The following is a 14508-nucleotide window of genomic DNA, read 5'->3' as shown; positions in this document are numbered from 1 at the left end:
GGAGGAGGGCTTGTAGATTTAGGGACAGGAATGTTTTCAACAGGTAACAAAAATAGATGTCTGAACATCTGCATGGGAAGCCGACCAGCTGCAGGGCACATGCTCACTGCAGAAATTAACCAGGGTGTCACATGGGAGCACCCGGGGAACCCACTGCTCCTAACTGCCCAACTGGAGAATTAATCTAGCTCTAGAGACTTGAATAATAAGGAAGAACCGACAAGGGAGATAAGAATTTATTTTGGGAAGATGTTTTCCCTGCCCGTGGAACAGAAGCAACATTAAGTGGCAGGGATACTGGGTGGGATCAGGACCTCTGGGGCCCCATTATGCCAAGGTGACCCTGAAGAAAACCTCCTGGCTTGCACCTGCTCAGAGGCTGTTAAAGATGCTGAGCCTAAGAAAGATAGACACTCAAGGTGAAAGCAAAGGCTGATCTGGAGGAGGCCACGACTGATGACAGAATTCATGACTAGAGAGGTCAATTAATAAAAATAAAACCTCCCCTTTAGAGAGCGTTTTGTTATTTCCAGCACCATTTTTCACCCACTTACCTCATATACTTCTCAGAGCAATTTTGTGCAGCAGGAAGGCAGGGATTATTTATCTCCATCTTGTTCATGAAGAAACAAAATCTTGGGGCAGCAAAGTGATTTGCTCAAGGTCACAAGGTCATCATGGATTTTTAAAGCCGGGAGGGGTCTCTGTCTTGCAGGGATGACTGATGGGGGAGCCACACTTCAATTTTCAGTTTCACACCCACAGCAGACATCAGCAATCAATCACAGTACTCTTCAACAGAGCCTGGATCCAGCACAGGGCTTTAGCAAGCCATTATTAGTTGATCAAGATGAAATCCATTTACCATCTCAAACCCTTCTAATTTTCTCACTTGACATATGAGAACACAGAAGCCCAGAAGGGAGTTGGCCAAGACTATCTAGTGGGTCAGTGGTCTCTATAGGACACCATCCATCTACAACATAAAGAATGTAAACTGAGTGGTCGCACACACCTATAATCCCTGCACTCTGAGGGGCTGAGGCAGGAGAACTGCCAGACAAAGCCCAGCCAGGGAAACTTCATGACTTAGTGAGATCCTGTCTCAAAATAAAAAATAGAAAAGGACCAGGATTGTAGCTCAGTGTAAAGGCCCTGGGTTCAACCCCCAGAAGCAGAAAAATAATGCATTTTTTCCCCACCAAAAGACACATTATTAACAAGGCGGGAAAATGACATTCTTCATGACCTCACCAGAGCAAATTGGTTTTTCAGTGCTGAGCAGGTGGGAAAATTACTATTACTAAGAGAGGAATCAAAAAGAACTCCATGGAGGCTAAGTCTGAGCAACTGGCAGGCTGGAAGAGAGGGTTTAGGGAATCAAAATGACAAATTTGACTTTTGGATCCATTCCATGTCCAGGTAGATATGTTGAGAGGGTTGGCTATTAAAGTGTCAGCTTCAAGTGGGGAGTCTGGGCAGAAGAAATGAACTTAGGGTTATACATGACTTTCAAAGCAATGAGGCAGGTTGGGACCAGGCAGGGAGAGGATCCAGCCTGGGCCACTTCCACCTTAGATGTCAGGGTGTACGGAGGGGCCAGAGAAGACACTGTGAGGGCAGGGGTCAGTAAGGTGGGAGAGAAACCATGAGAGAGAGTGTCAGGAACCAAATGAACTTGTGTTTCCAGAAGAGTTGATCCTATCAAATGCTGCTGAGAGTTGAGTCCTACAAGGATTAAGAATGGGCCATCAGGTAAGGTCACCTTGATAAGAGCTGTTTAAATTGAGTCCTAGGGGAAAAGCCCTACAATAGTGGCTTTAGGATAGAACGAGAGGAGAGGGATTGGGAACCAGTGTAGGCAACACTTGCAAAGAGATTCACTGTGTGGGCGTCACAGGCCGAATCCCACCCCCCAAATTCACATGCTGAAGGCCTAACCCCCAGACTTGACTAGACTCTGTCTGGAGAAACATGACTCTTATTTGGAGACAGGGTCTTCAAAGAGGGACTAAGTTAAAGAGAAGATTAAATTAAAATGAGATTTTGGGGGTGTGGCCCTAATCCAATAGGCCTGCTGTCCTTTGATGAGAAAATAGATTTTTTTTTGAGCAAACAGAATTTAAGGGAGACAACATTAAGAAGGACAAAGAAGATATTTACACTCCATCAAATATCATAAATGTTCACAAGCCTCACAGCATAGCTTTGAAGCACAAAAAGCAAAAATGATAGAAATAAATTGGTAAAGATATCGTCACAGTAAGGGACTTCAGGAAGTTTCCAAGAAGGGAACCACTGGGTACAGCTACAGAGGGCTAAAAATAATTGATATGATTGCTTTAACAGATCTGTACAACTTTGCATACAATGAATGGGGAAGATAAATTCTTTTCAAATATACATGGATGTGTTACAAATTCACCCGTGTATTACCAACACAAAGGAAATTTCAAGCAATGATGGAAAGCAGAAATAATAGATGGCATATTTACTCATGAAAACAAGATAAAGATTTTTAAAAGAAGGCTGTTGAGTGAGCCATGGCCCAGTCTGACCGGTGTTCTTAAAGAAGAAAGTGTTGGGGCTGGGGCTTAGCGGTAGAGCATGCGCTCGGCATGCACAAAGCCCTTGGCTCTATCCCAGCACTGCCAAAAAGCAAGACCAAACAAAACCCCAAACAAACAAAAATCCAGGGAATTAGACTCACAGACGTTAGGGCTGCCCTGATCACCTGGCAGGTATGTAAGGAGAGGCCTCAGCAGGAGCTGACCCTGCTGGTCCCTTGACTGCCCACTTCCAGCCCGAATGATCGTCTGGGAAAATTAATACAGAAGGAACACAGAAGCCGGCAGGGAAGGCTGGAGGGGAAGGTGTGCCCACGATGAATACAGCCTTGCTGTGAGCACAAGTGACATGGCAGCAGGCCTGGGCTCTGCTGGGAACGGCCCTGTGGAGAGGGGATGGGTGCTGAAGGAGGGAAGGGTCCAGAGACGGAACTCGCTGGGCAGATTGGACAGAGGTGCCCGGCACTAAGGGAGGCAGGGAAGAGGAAGGAGGAGCATCTGGGGAATGGGTAGGGCAGGGCGTGGGCCAGATGCTGGAGGTGCCAGGTGGGAGTTGGTAGTGGACTGAGGTCCCTGGGTTCAGGGTGAAAAAGCCTCTTCTCTTTTTTCTTTTCTTTTCTTTTTCTTCTTTCTTTCTTTACTACTAGGGATGGAGTCCAGGGGCACTCTAACACTAAGCTGAATCCCCAGCCCTTTTTATTTTCTTTAACATAAGGAGACAGAGACTCACTATGAGACTCACACAGTGAGACACAGACTCACTAAGTCACTGACATGCCTACGTTGCGCTCAAACCTACAGTGGTCCTGCCTTGACCTCCCTCTGTGTAAGGATTACAGGTGCTCACCACCACACTAGGCTTGGAGAAAGATCTCTAAGGCTAAATTAGTCTGACTCTGCCACAAGAATTGAAAGGTTGGGTTTTTAAAAATATACTTAAAAATGAAGGACAGAAAATTATATCAAATTTCTATACCAAATGAAGGGGACACAGATTGGTCTGTTCCCTGCACAGTCTCCTGCTCTTGCTGGGGCCACAGTGTCCCCACCCACAACAGTCAGAGAAAACCATCCTTTCCTGGGGCTGGGTGTGGCTCCCAGGCGGAGCTCTTGTCTAGCATGGGCAAGGCCCTGGGCCGCATCCCTAGCACAGCCAGCACAAAAACAAAACAAAACACAATACACCCCCCCCCCCTTTCTCTATAGGCTACTTAAACACCAGCCTAAAATCTCCCCAAACTAGGGTGGCCCTATCATGTGGGAAGAAACTCTTCACAAATGGGACACGCTCTCACAGCGTCGGGGACTATTCGGGTGCCACCCAGTTTGGAGGTATCAGGACTAATCACCTGATCATTTTCCCCAAACCCACTATACTCAGATCCCTTTTTGAAAAGGCAATTTCCTCTTAGAAGACTTCATGAATCACCTAATTTTCTCCAGAGGCAGGGAACGAAGCACAGGGTCAACACAATGTCGCCTTCTTTCATGCCAACAGTTATTCTCTACAGTAATAATGTACCAAACCCCAGATAATGCCAGCACAGGACCTCTGTTTGCCCTCAGATTAATAAAAAAATTCAAACTTTAAATTTAAGAAAACCCATTTCTCATTATCAGGAGTTTTATTGCAAGGTCCCAAAGTGACAATCACACAAACGTTTATCAATAAAATCTTTCACCAAGATGGTGCTAAAAGCCAACAAAGCCAATGCCAAGGCTTGGAGGGCCAAGAAAGTACAGCAGTGAGATACCAAAGGTTACAAACAAAAGATCCACAGGACAATACAGCGTGGGAGGCAACACAACCACGCTGGGGAGAATGTCCCCAGGAGAAACAGCTCCCCCACTCCACCCTTGTCGAGTTCCTCCACCATAGAGTCAGCCACAGCGTCCACTGTGGACGTCAAGACCAACAATTCACAGATCAAACAGGTCACGAGAAAGCTCTGTGGCCAGGTGTGATGGCACACGCCTGTCATCCCAGCTCTCTAGGAGGCTGAGGTGGAATGATTGCAAATTTAAACCCAAGTTGGGCAACTTGGCAATTTAGTAAGACTTTGTCTCAAAATAAAAAATAAAAAGTGCTGGGGATGTAGCTCAGTGTGAAGACCCAAAGTTCAATCTCCAGTATTGAAGATGAAAAAGATGAGGAACAGGAAGAGGAGAGAGAGCAAGAAAAAAGAGGAGGAGGAGGAAGAGGAGAGAGCTCTGTGACAGTAACATGGCTAAGGCCAACACTCGGCTCAGGCATGACGGAGAGAAGTCAGTTGTCTGGCTGGCTCCTCACTCTAGTGCTGAGGACCTTGCAAACAAAATTGGGATCATCAAAACCAAGACCAGCTGGCTAAGGCCAAATACACATTTTCCACCATAAAAATATGTTTATCACCAGTAGAATGGATAAATACACTGTGGTAAATTTGAATAGCAACAGCCAAACTAGTGCATGGATGAGTTTCATGGTGTGGCCAAATGAAAGAAGCTGGAGAAATTGGGTGTGGTGGCACACACCTGTAATCCCAGCACTCTGGGAGGCTGAGGCAGGAGGATCACAAGTTCAAACTCAACCTGGGCAACTTAGTGACTCAGTGAGAACCTTGTCTCAAAATTTAAAAAGGCTGACAATGTAGCTCAGTCTGAAGGTCCTAGGTTCATTCCCCAGTGCTGCAAAAAGGAAAAAAAAAAAAAATGGAAGCTGGAAACAAAGAGTCTCCATTGATATGAAGGTCAAGCAAGGACAGGCTATACACAAGGACATAGCTCAGAAGAGTTCAGACCTTGGGCCAGAGGAGAGCCAGCAACTGAGAGGGGCCATGAGAGACCTCCAGGGGGCATAGAAGGGACTCACCTCTGGACCTGGGTGATGGGCCCATGGGTATACGTAAGATACAGCAAGCTATGTGCTAGACTCGTGAAGTGTACTGTGTGGGTTACACCTTCATTTAAAACTCCTATTTTTCATTGGCAGGTCACCAGTTTTGCCTTTCAGTGGGAGCCTGGAGGCCTGTGATCTCTAACATCATCCTTGGATTGGATGAAGCTGAAAGGGAACTCACGGGAGGAAACTGCATTCCAAATGGGCAGTGTGGGATCCCACGGAGCTGGGACTCTTGGTTAAAAAAGAAAAATTCAGACAAAAGGCAAAGACACAAAATAACTGTTAAAATTCTCCCTTTTTGACCACTGAGTTCCCCTGCGCAGAGGCCCCTACCATAAATAGCCTCTCTCCCAGCTTCCAGTGTTTCCTTCCAGAGACTTTGAAGTCCCCGGGCGCCCCTCATGCTCCTCAGCGACCCCTGCAGGGCCATGGTGGGGGGCCCCTTTCTTTAGAAGAGCATCCCTGCCCTTTCAGGCCTTTTCCTGTAACACACAGCACTAGTGCAAACATCTGCATGCACAGGTCTTGGCACACCTGCACAAGCACTACTAAGATGATTTCATGGAATTCCCATGCCCGAGCGTTTGTTCTTTTGTAATCCTGGCAGATATTACCAGATGGACGCAAAGCTGGTAAATGGCAAAGATTGTTGTGTATAAGGATGCCTGCTTCTCTCTCCCTTGCCAATATCACCATCATCAAACTTTTTGAGTGTTGCCAGACTAGCAGATGAAAAATGGCTCATCTCTGCTGAATTCCATTCCATCAATCTCATTATAACTGACTCATGCTTGTTGGTCTGTTCCGATTGTGTTTGTCTGCATCTTTTAGCCTTTCTTGCACTGGGCTGAATTCTCTACTTCCGGGCTGGTAAACTTCCAATGCCAATCAACCCTATGTGCTGCTGTGTGCCTCTGGCCAGATGTGACCACCCCTGCCATCTGTGGCTTACAGAATCCAGGTGCTTTGGCAGAGACCACCTGGCCTAAAATATTTACTATTTGAACCTTTCAGGAAAATGTTTGCTGATTCTGGTGTCTGATTTACAAGTGCTCTTTATAAATTAGGGAAATAGCTTGTGGTCATATATATTCTGTTTTGCATTTACCCCCCCGTAAAATTACAAGTAAAAAATACAACTTTTTGATCCCCAGTACCAAAAAAACCAATTTAAAACAGATGCCTGCTGAGCACTGTGAAACCACTGGGGAACACTTGGGTCTATGTTCATTTAGGGACAGTATTTTTATACCCATTTTACACAGGGCTTTGCTGAGTCACACAACTCGTAGGTGGTAGAGTTGGGATGGTTGCCCATTGTCCAGCTCCGAGCCCATAGGCCTTTGCGGTGAGCCCCTACCTCTCAGTGTGAGGGCAGGGCGGGGTCCAGATGGGTACCTTTGGCACCTGAGGGGGATGAGTTTTGAAGAGCATGGGGGTCCTCCACCCCGCTGCTGTCACACTTATGAGTAAAGGAAGCATATTCCCAAATCAGAGGGGGCGGGAAGCTTGCATGCTAAACACAGCAAGCACTTGGGGCGGGAGGCCTCTGGGTGGGGGTGGAGTTTGCACACCTTTCTCTGGCTTGTGCATCCATGAGGAGCATCGCCTGCTGGGGAATGGGCATGAGGACCAGAATGGGTGTGCTTGGGGGAGTGGAAGGTGAACTTGGAAGGACAACAGCCAGGAAGGCAGGGCCAGGGGGACTTTAGGACCCCTGGCACCAGGCCACCGACACATATTACACAAATGGGACAGTGGCCATTGTAATCTCTGAGCTCTTGAGCTAATCACAACCTGAAAGGTCACCCTCCTGGAATTAGTCTTCCCATTAAAACCTCTGACCCAGAGAGCAGGATCCCTCAGGAGAGTGTGGGGACAGGCATGGGGCACGTGCTTTGCATGTAGCATGTGCTAGGTGTGTTCTTCCAGTGTGGGCCAGCCCAGATAGTCTGGCACCTGGGAATCTGCTCTTTGCATTTTTTTTTTTTTTCTGAATAGAGTTTAGGCTGGCCTTGTATTCACTATGTAGCACAGGCTGGCCTTGAACTTATAATGATCCTCTTGCTTCAGCCTCCTGAGTGCTGGGATTATAGGTGTGTGCCACAACATCCAGCTGCAGTTTTTCTTTAGGGATGGTGTGTAGCTCAGTGGTGAATGCTTGCCGATTGTGTATGAGGCTCTGAGTTTTATGAGTACCAGAAAATGATAATAATAATCATAACTGTATTTCTTCTTTGGCAGAAAAGCATTTTTATGGGGCTTCCTTGAATGTTGCCTTTTTCTTTTCTTTCTGTTCCTGGATTTCAGTCACTCCAAATATTTTCTAGACTGATTGCATAGTGAATGTAGCCACAGACGCAGCAGTGTTGCTACAGGGTAGATTTGCTGAGCACTGCTCTGTGATTTCCTTCAGTCCTCACAAACCCCCCGTAAGACTGCAACTGCAGACATGGAAACTGGGGTGAGCCAGACTAAACAAGGAAGCCCCCCAGATGGTCTGCTGGGAAGGCCAGCACTTCAGCCCTGGGTCTGGACCCCTTAAGCCTGCCCTCCAATCTGTGTCCAGATCTCAATGAAAAGGGCAAAGGAGGGACAATTGTACCTTGTATTTTCTCATTAATGCCCGGTGTAACAGACAGCACTGAAAACAACCAGTGTTAACATTCCAGTGCCATTAGACAGACGGTTTCAGGGGGCTCAGGGATGTCAAGGGCACCCAGGGCCACCCTTCCAGCACAGATGTACAGACCCCAGCCCCGAAAGGTGGAAGACTAGTCCTGATTACCTTCTTCCTTCCCTTGATCACATACAGAAACACACACACACACACACACACACACACACACACACACACACACTTTTAAAAACACACGTTTCACAGCCCGGGGTTTGCAACACAATAGCACACCAACCATGCCGAGTGAGGCTGTCATCTGTGATTCTGGTCCACACAAGGCTGAAGTCCTCATTCTGATGGCCAGAAGCACTGTCTTCAAAGCAGAGAGAACCAAAGGCAGGTTTGAAAGTGTTCGGAGGAGGCTCAGCTGTCCAGAACCTGATACTCCTCATCACAACAGACCTTTGGTGCCCGACCCACCCTTTGGTGCCTGGGACATATTAGGAACATCTGCAATCACAGAGCCTCTTTATCTCCACCATCCCATCCTTGCCACTCCCAAACCTGACACACATCCCCCAGTGCCAGGGGGAAAACGTCTCCGAAGGGGAGTGTGAGGAAACAGAGCACATCCCCACCGCTAGCCTCTTGTGCTGCCAGCTTCCTGTTCTACTGGATCTCCTTCGAACAAGCATCCTGTGTCTCATATTCCTCCCGTGTGTCACCCATGGTGCTGAGCACACAGCCACCTGTGTTGTGCCCATTGATGGATTCAAACAAGCCTTGTCACCTTCAGGAGAGTTATGTCTAGGGGTCATTTTTAAAAGTCACCTAGAGGATGAGTGGATAAACAAATTGTGGTCTCTTGACACAGTGGAATACTACTCAGCCTTTAAAAAAACCAAGTTCTGACACAGCTCCAGTGTGGATGAGTCTTGAGGACATGGTGGTCAGTGAAGTAATCCAGACACAAAGGGTCAAAAACTGAGTGACTCCAAGTGGATAAGGTCCCCAGAGCAGTTAGATTCAGTCAGAAAACAGAATTTGGGTGCCAGGGGCTGGGAAGAGGGACAGGAGTTGTTTAGTATGGCCAGAGTTTCAGTTTGGGAAGATGGAAGTTCTGGAGACCACGGAGGTGATGGCTGCATAGTCATGCAAATGTGCTTAAGTGATTACCTTTGTGTTACGTGCACTGCACCACAACTTTTTTCTTTTGAATCAAGTCAAAGATCATTCAGGTGCAGACTGTGCTGCTGGCGAGTGGCAGTCCTTTTGATTTCTTCACTAATAAAGCCTACACAGGTGCGCACCATTGGATGAGCCCTGTATCACCATGGTGCTGCCTGGCAGAACTCGGTTCCCTTCACAGAGGCCTTGGGGGTGGGGATAGCCGAGTTTCAGGCACAGTACAGCCATGGAGAATTGGAGATAATTCCTGTTCTCCCATTAATTAATGGTTCCTGGGATTTCCAGCATACACTATCCACAGGTAGGCACTAAATAAATGCTGAGTGATGGAGCACCCTCCCTTTCTGGTAGGTTGGTAACCTTATACTTCCAAGAGAAGTCATAAATGTCAGGGAGAATTTTTTCAAACTACAAATCAAAGGCTCTGAGAACAGGCTGGGCACACAGAGGTCAGTGTGGTCCGGGACACGTTTCTGCTGAGACTCTGGAGGGTGACAGGAAGCCCGCTGCTTAGCCACCCATCCGGGCACTGTCCTTGTGCAGCCTCATCTGGTGCCCAAGACTCCCTACAACCGTGTGGAAGCCCCAAGAGACCTAAGAGCCTCCCTTCCTGCCTTTCTGTGCACCCTGAGCTCAGCGAGCTCCTGGTGGCCCCATCGTGCCTGGGGAGGTTCTGGAGGTGACTTCAGGTTTGAGGTCCCCACCCACGCAAACCCCCATGGGTCGCGCTGCCCCTCCCCCCTGCACTCCGCTTTGGAGGGTCGCCCCTTCCAAGTTGGGGCTGCTGCCCTACCTTCTGGGGAGCCTGAGTCAGGCTATGTGGTCTGCCAACTTCCTGCCCATCAGGTGACAGCCAAGATTCAGCGCCTCGCTGCGGGGGGGGGGGGGCAGGTGCACCGAGGGGCCCCCTCCCGGATGCTGCCTCCTGGGCCTCCACGCAGCCCCCTCCTCTCCCGGGTCACGGCAGAGAGATTGGGGTGCCGAGCGAGCGAGCGAGCCAGAGAGAAGGGCAGGGGCGAGGAGGCCAAGGGGGTCAGGACGGGGCCCAGCACCACCCGTGCCCTCGCCCGCCCGCAGAGCCCCGGTCCCCGCCGGCTCCCCTGCCTGTCCCCCCCGCCCCGGCCCCTCCAGCCCCCTCCTACCTGGGCACTCCAACTCCTCCCGGCCGCCTCCTCCGCGCGGGCAGCCGGCTTCCTCCGGGGCCCGGGCCCAGGCGCGCCGGCCCGGGGGCTGCGGGGACGCGGCGGGGGCAGCGGGGAGGGGGGGGCGTTGCGCGTGGCCGGCCGGAGGCCAGAGGCCAGAGGAGGCCAGGGAGCCAACAGGAGAGAAAGTGTGTCACAGGCTGGGAGGGGCGGGGGAGGAAAATGCAAAACCCGACAGGAAATGAGGCTCGAAAAAAAATGCAAAAGGTTAGAAAAAGAGATAAGGAAGAGGGGGAGGGGCGGGGTTCGGTCCCAGGCTCCGGCGGAGGGTGCCGAGGCGGGGCCACCGCGAAATCCACAGACCCCGAGGACCCAAGGGCCCAGGCCACCTGACCCCAGGTGGGGAGGAAGAGGCTGGACTCCCCATCCCAGGTCGGAGAGCCCGCGGGGCACAGGAGTGTGTGTGGACCAGTCTCCTGGGCTCCCCAGGGCGGCTGCTTTTGCAGGAACCCCAAGGTGTAATCGCAAAGAGAGGGGGGCTAGGGCCGCCAGGGAGCGGGAGCAAGGCACCTGGAACCTGGCGCCCAGCTGCTCCCTCCCCGGCCCCTCTCCCGCAGCTTCCTGGGCTTGTCTGGCGGGCAGCTCCCCTCCAGGGCCTCGTGGGTCCACCCTGGACACTTCGCAGTGACGGAGTTCCCTGCGCCTGCCTCTCCGCCGGCCTGCTCCCCTGCTGGCTAGCACTCTCGGTTCTCATGGGCAACTCTGGTCAGAGAAACGGTGATTTCTGGATGTTGTCCTTTTAATCATTTACCCCGGAGTGCTCTGCTGTCCAACAAGCTGTATGTGAGATGTGCCCAGGACTTACCCGAATTGTGGGCTCAGCACTCTGCCTGACGACTGGGGGTGCAGCTCCGTGACGAGTGCTTGCCTGGCAGGAGCAAGGCCCTGGGTTCAATCATGGGACCATTAAATTAATGAATGAATCAATTAGTTAAGAAAATCTACATGAAAGGGGCACACGGGAGAGTCTTGGTTCCAGTGTTCTGGCTGCTACTCACCCCCCCCCCCACTTCCCAGCCTCAGAACTTCTCATTCTCTTCTGCCTCAGTTTACCACTCTCTTCTCTCCCTCTTCTGATTCTGAGAAGGGAAAGGCGTTCACTAACAGCTGTGCAGGAAGATCCGAAATGGAGCCAGGGCTGCTGCCCAGGCAGGGGAGAGAGTGAAGTCAGGGCACCGCAGAGGGTGTGGCTGCTGGGATCCAAGTGGGCTGGGGAAGGGGTGAGATTGCTTTCTGGGAAAGGTGCTCAGAAGGGTGGCCAGGAGCCATAGAGAGGGAAAGATCCTGGAATAAATACCAGGCCACAGCGTCTGAGCCCTCAGCTCCCACTGTACACCCCACTGTCCCCCAGGGGGCAGGGCCCCAGGTAGCTCGCCTTCGCCTTCGGTGAAACCGTAAATCTCAGGAGAGCTCTGGCTTCCCTCTCGTCAGACCTGAAAAGAAGCAGGCCCTAACACAGCAACAACTGCTTTTTGGAGACAAGCATATGGTCAAGAGTTCAAATTCTGCATATAGCTTGATGAATTTTCGAAAAGTGAACACAAGCATGTAACCCACACCCACACCATGTTCCATCAAAACACAAAACTTCTTGTGTCCCCAGGAATCCCCCTTGTTTCCCCTTCCAGTCACTCCCCTCCCAGGGCGACAGCACTCTGGCCCTCCATAGATCGATTTGCTTATTACAGAGATTAAACCCAAGACCTTTGCACTGAGCTATATCCCCAGCCCTTTTAAAAATATTTTGAGCCAGGTATGGTGTGCACATCTGTAATCCTTGCACTCATGAGGCTGAGGCAGGCAGATTGCTGGGAGTTCAAGGCCAGCCTGGGTTACATTGTGAGTTCAAGACCACCCTGAACTACATAGAGAGACCCTGACTCAAAAAAACCTCCAAAATTTATTTTTGAGACGGGGTCTCACTAAATTGCTAAATTGCCTAGGCTGGGTTTGAATTTGTAATTCTCCTGCCTCAGCTTCCCAGAGTGCTGGCATTACAGGTGTTCATCACCGTGCCCCAAGGCATGCATAGCTTCCTTTGGGAGTCTGTCCTCTTTCACTCAATGTCATATTTTCAAGATTTATCAACAGTATCTCAGGCAGGTATAGTTCACTTAAGACATGCCTTACCCCTATGTCCCCAATAAGTCTTATTAAAACTTTTTAACTTTTAGAAAATTTAAAAGAATTGTATAGTGAATATCCGTATGTCCCACTATTTGATTCTACAATTAACATTTTGCCATCTATCTATCCCTTGATCCTTATTTCTGACACATTTTAAAATAAGTTGCAGACATCAGTATCTATTGCCCTAAATGCTCTATCATGTATATTATTAATTAGAGAATTTTTTAAAGGTAAAATTTACATAGGGATTTTTTCCTACCCTTGGAACTGGGGATTGTACTGAGCTGCATCCCCACGCCTTTTTAAATGTTTTATTTTGAGACAGGGTCTTGCTAACTTGCTCAGGCTGGGCTTGAACTTGGCATCTCCCCGCCTCAGCCTCCCTGAGTGGTGGAATCACAGCGAGCACCACCCTGAAATGAGTCTTGATAAATGTGTATGCCATGCCACCCCAACCCTCATAAAGTCAGAACTATGCGGTACAATATGACAGCCACTAACCACACTTGATGATTGAACACTTGACAGGTGGCTGGTACAAATAGAAGTGAATTTATAATTCTATTTAATTTTACTTAATCTAAATCTAAAGAAGCTGATACAGTGACCCTTCAGGTGTTGACCTCAGTTCGTTCCAAATTCATATTTGAACACTGAAAAGTTCAAGAACTGAACATAATTTTGCCATAAGAAACAAGAAATAATGGAAAACCAAATAATTGTTCGGAGGCCCCAAAATTATACTTATAAATTCATTTTTCCGGGACTTTAACAAATTTCACAATGATTTCTTTCTTTCACTCTGTTGTGGTTCTCAGTTTGCCTCTTCGTTTCACTGCTGGCATCACTAATTTTCTTTGGAGCCACAATTAAGATATTTTACACAAATAAAGCACACACATACATGCAAAAGCACCATGCAAAATGTTTTAATGCATTAACACAAGCACCATATGTTGTCTGGTGAGAGTGACCCTTAGACTGAAGCGTCGCCCCTTTGTGTCCATGGTGAGTCATTAGGGTCTGCGACTCACTCTCGGCTGTACAGGTTTTTTCAAGTCAGATTTTTGGTTCAGCTATCGAGCAAAGTTCCGAACACTGAGCAGATTATTTTCAAACTTTGCCTTTTGAGCACTGGAAGGTTTGAGCGTGGAGCTGTTAACCACTGAGGTATCACTGTACTTATTTCTGTTATTAGAAAACTTTTAAATTTACCTGAAGCAGTTTGAGGATGTCTGTCAATTTATACACTGTGTGAAATGTAAACACAGCTAATGTTTCTGAGAAAAATTTCATGTCTGCCTTGATGTGCTGTAAGCGTGAAAGACACGGGAGTTTGCAGAGTTCACATGTATAAAGGAATGTAAGCATCTCATCAGTTATTTTTATGTTGATTGCATGTTGAAGTAATACTTTCGGTAAATTGGGTTAAATAAAATAACTTATTAAAATGAATTTCACCTGTTTCTCTTTTAGTGTTGCCACTAGGAAATTTTAAATTACACATTTTATTTCTTTTTTATTTGCCTATGTTTGTGATACGTAATGAATACATTCATCTCAGGGAGTTGGTACATGTGCACATCGTGTCATAACCCTTTTACTTCTCCCTTCTCCTCCCTCGCTCCAGTCTCCCCCATTCCCAGATGTCCTTCCCGACTCCTTCCTGTTCCTATCATCTGACTCTTATCTTGCTCTTTAAATTATTTATACTTTGGGGTTCTCATATTATAGATGCCATGCGGTATTTAACTCTCTGTGTCTGGTTTGTTTCACTTAACATTATCACCTCCAGGTACATCTGTTTTCCCACAAATGACTCCTTAGCCTTCCTTGTGGCTGAATACTCCACTGAGTTTTCTTTGACCTAGAACATGGCCATCATCCTATCAAGTTTTCTCACTCCAAGATCTGCCCTTT

The 14508-nt window shown here is 48.4% G+C and overlaps 1 protein-coding gene across 8 annotated transcripts in view; it reads right to left on the bottom strand.

Annotated features, from left to right (window-relative positions):
- The window catches only part of Card11 (caspase recruitment domain family member 11), a 111849-nt gene extending 100712 nt beyond the window's left edge, over positions 1–11137 (bottom strand). For 2 of the 8 annotated variants that reach the window (XM_087196493.1, XM_087196494.1), the window contains exon 1: positions 10399–11135. The gene's annotated coding sequence lies outside the window, so the exon portion shown is untranslated. Of the gene's footprint in view, positions 1–554; positions 830–8363; positions 9945–10398 lie in introns of those variants that run through there. The other 6 variants (XM_021254690.2, XM_021254688.2, XM_087196492.1 and 3 more) reach the window with 4 other exon arrangements.
- Between the last annotated feature and the right edge of the window lie 3371 nt (positions 11138–14508).

The sequence above is a fragment of the Heterocephalus glaber genome, unplaced genomic scaffold, assembly GCF_053883595.1.
Source record: "Heterocephalus glaber isolate CG9 unplaced genomic scaffold, H.glaber_assembly_v1.0 deba00001610, whole genome shotgun sequence".
Lineage (NCBI taxonomy): Eukaryota > Metazoa > Chordata > Mammalia > Rodentia > Bathyergidae > Heterocephalus > Heterocephalus glaber.
The sequence above is the reverse complement of the archived record's forward strand: the minus strand, read 5'-3'. Positions and strand labels throughout refer to the sequence as shown.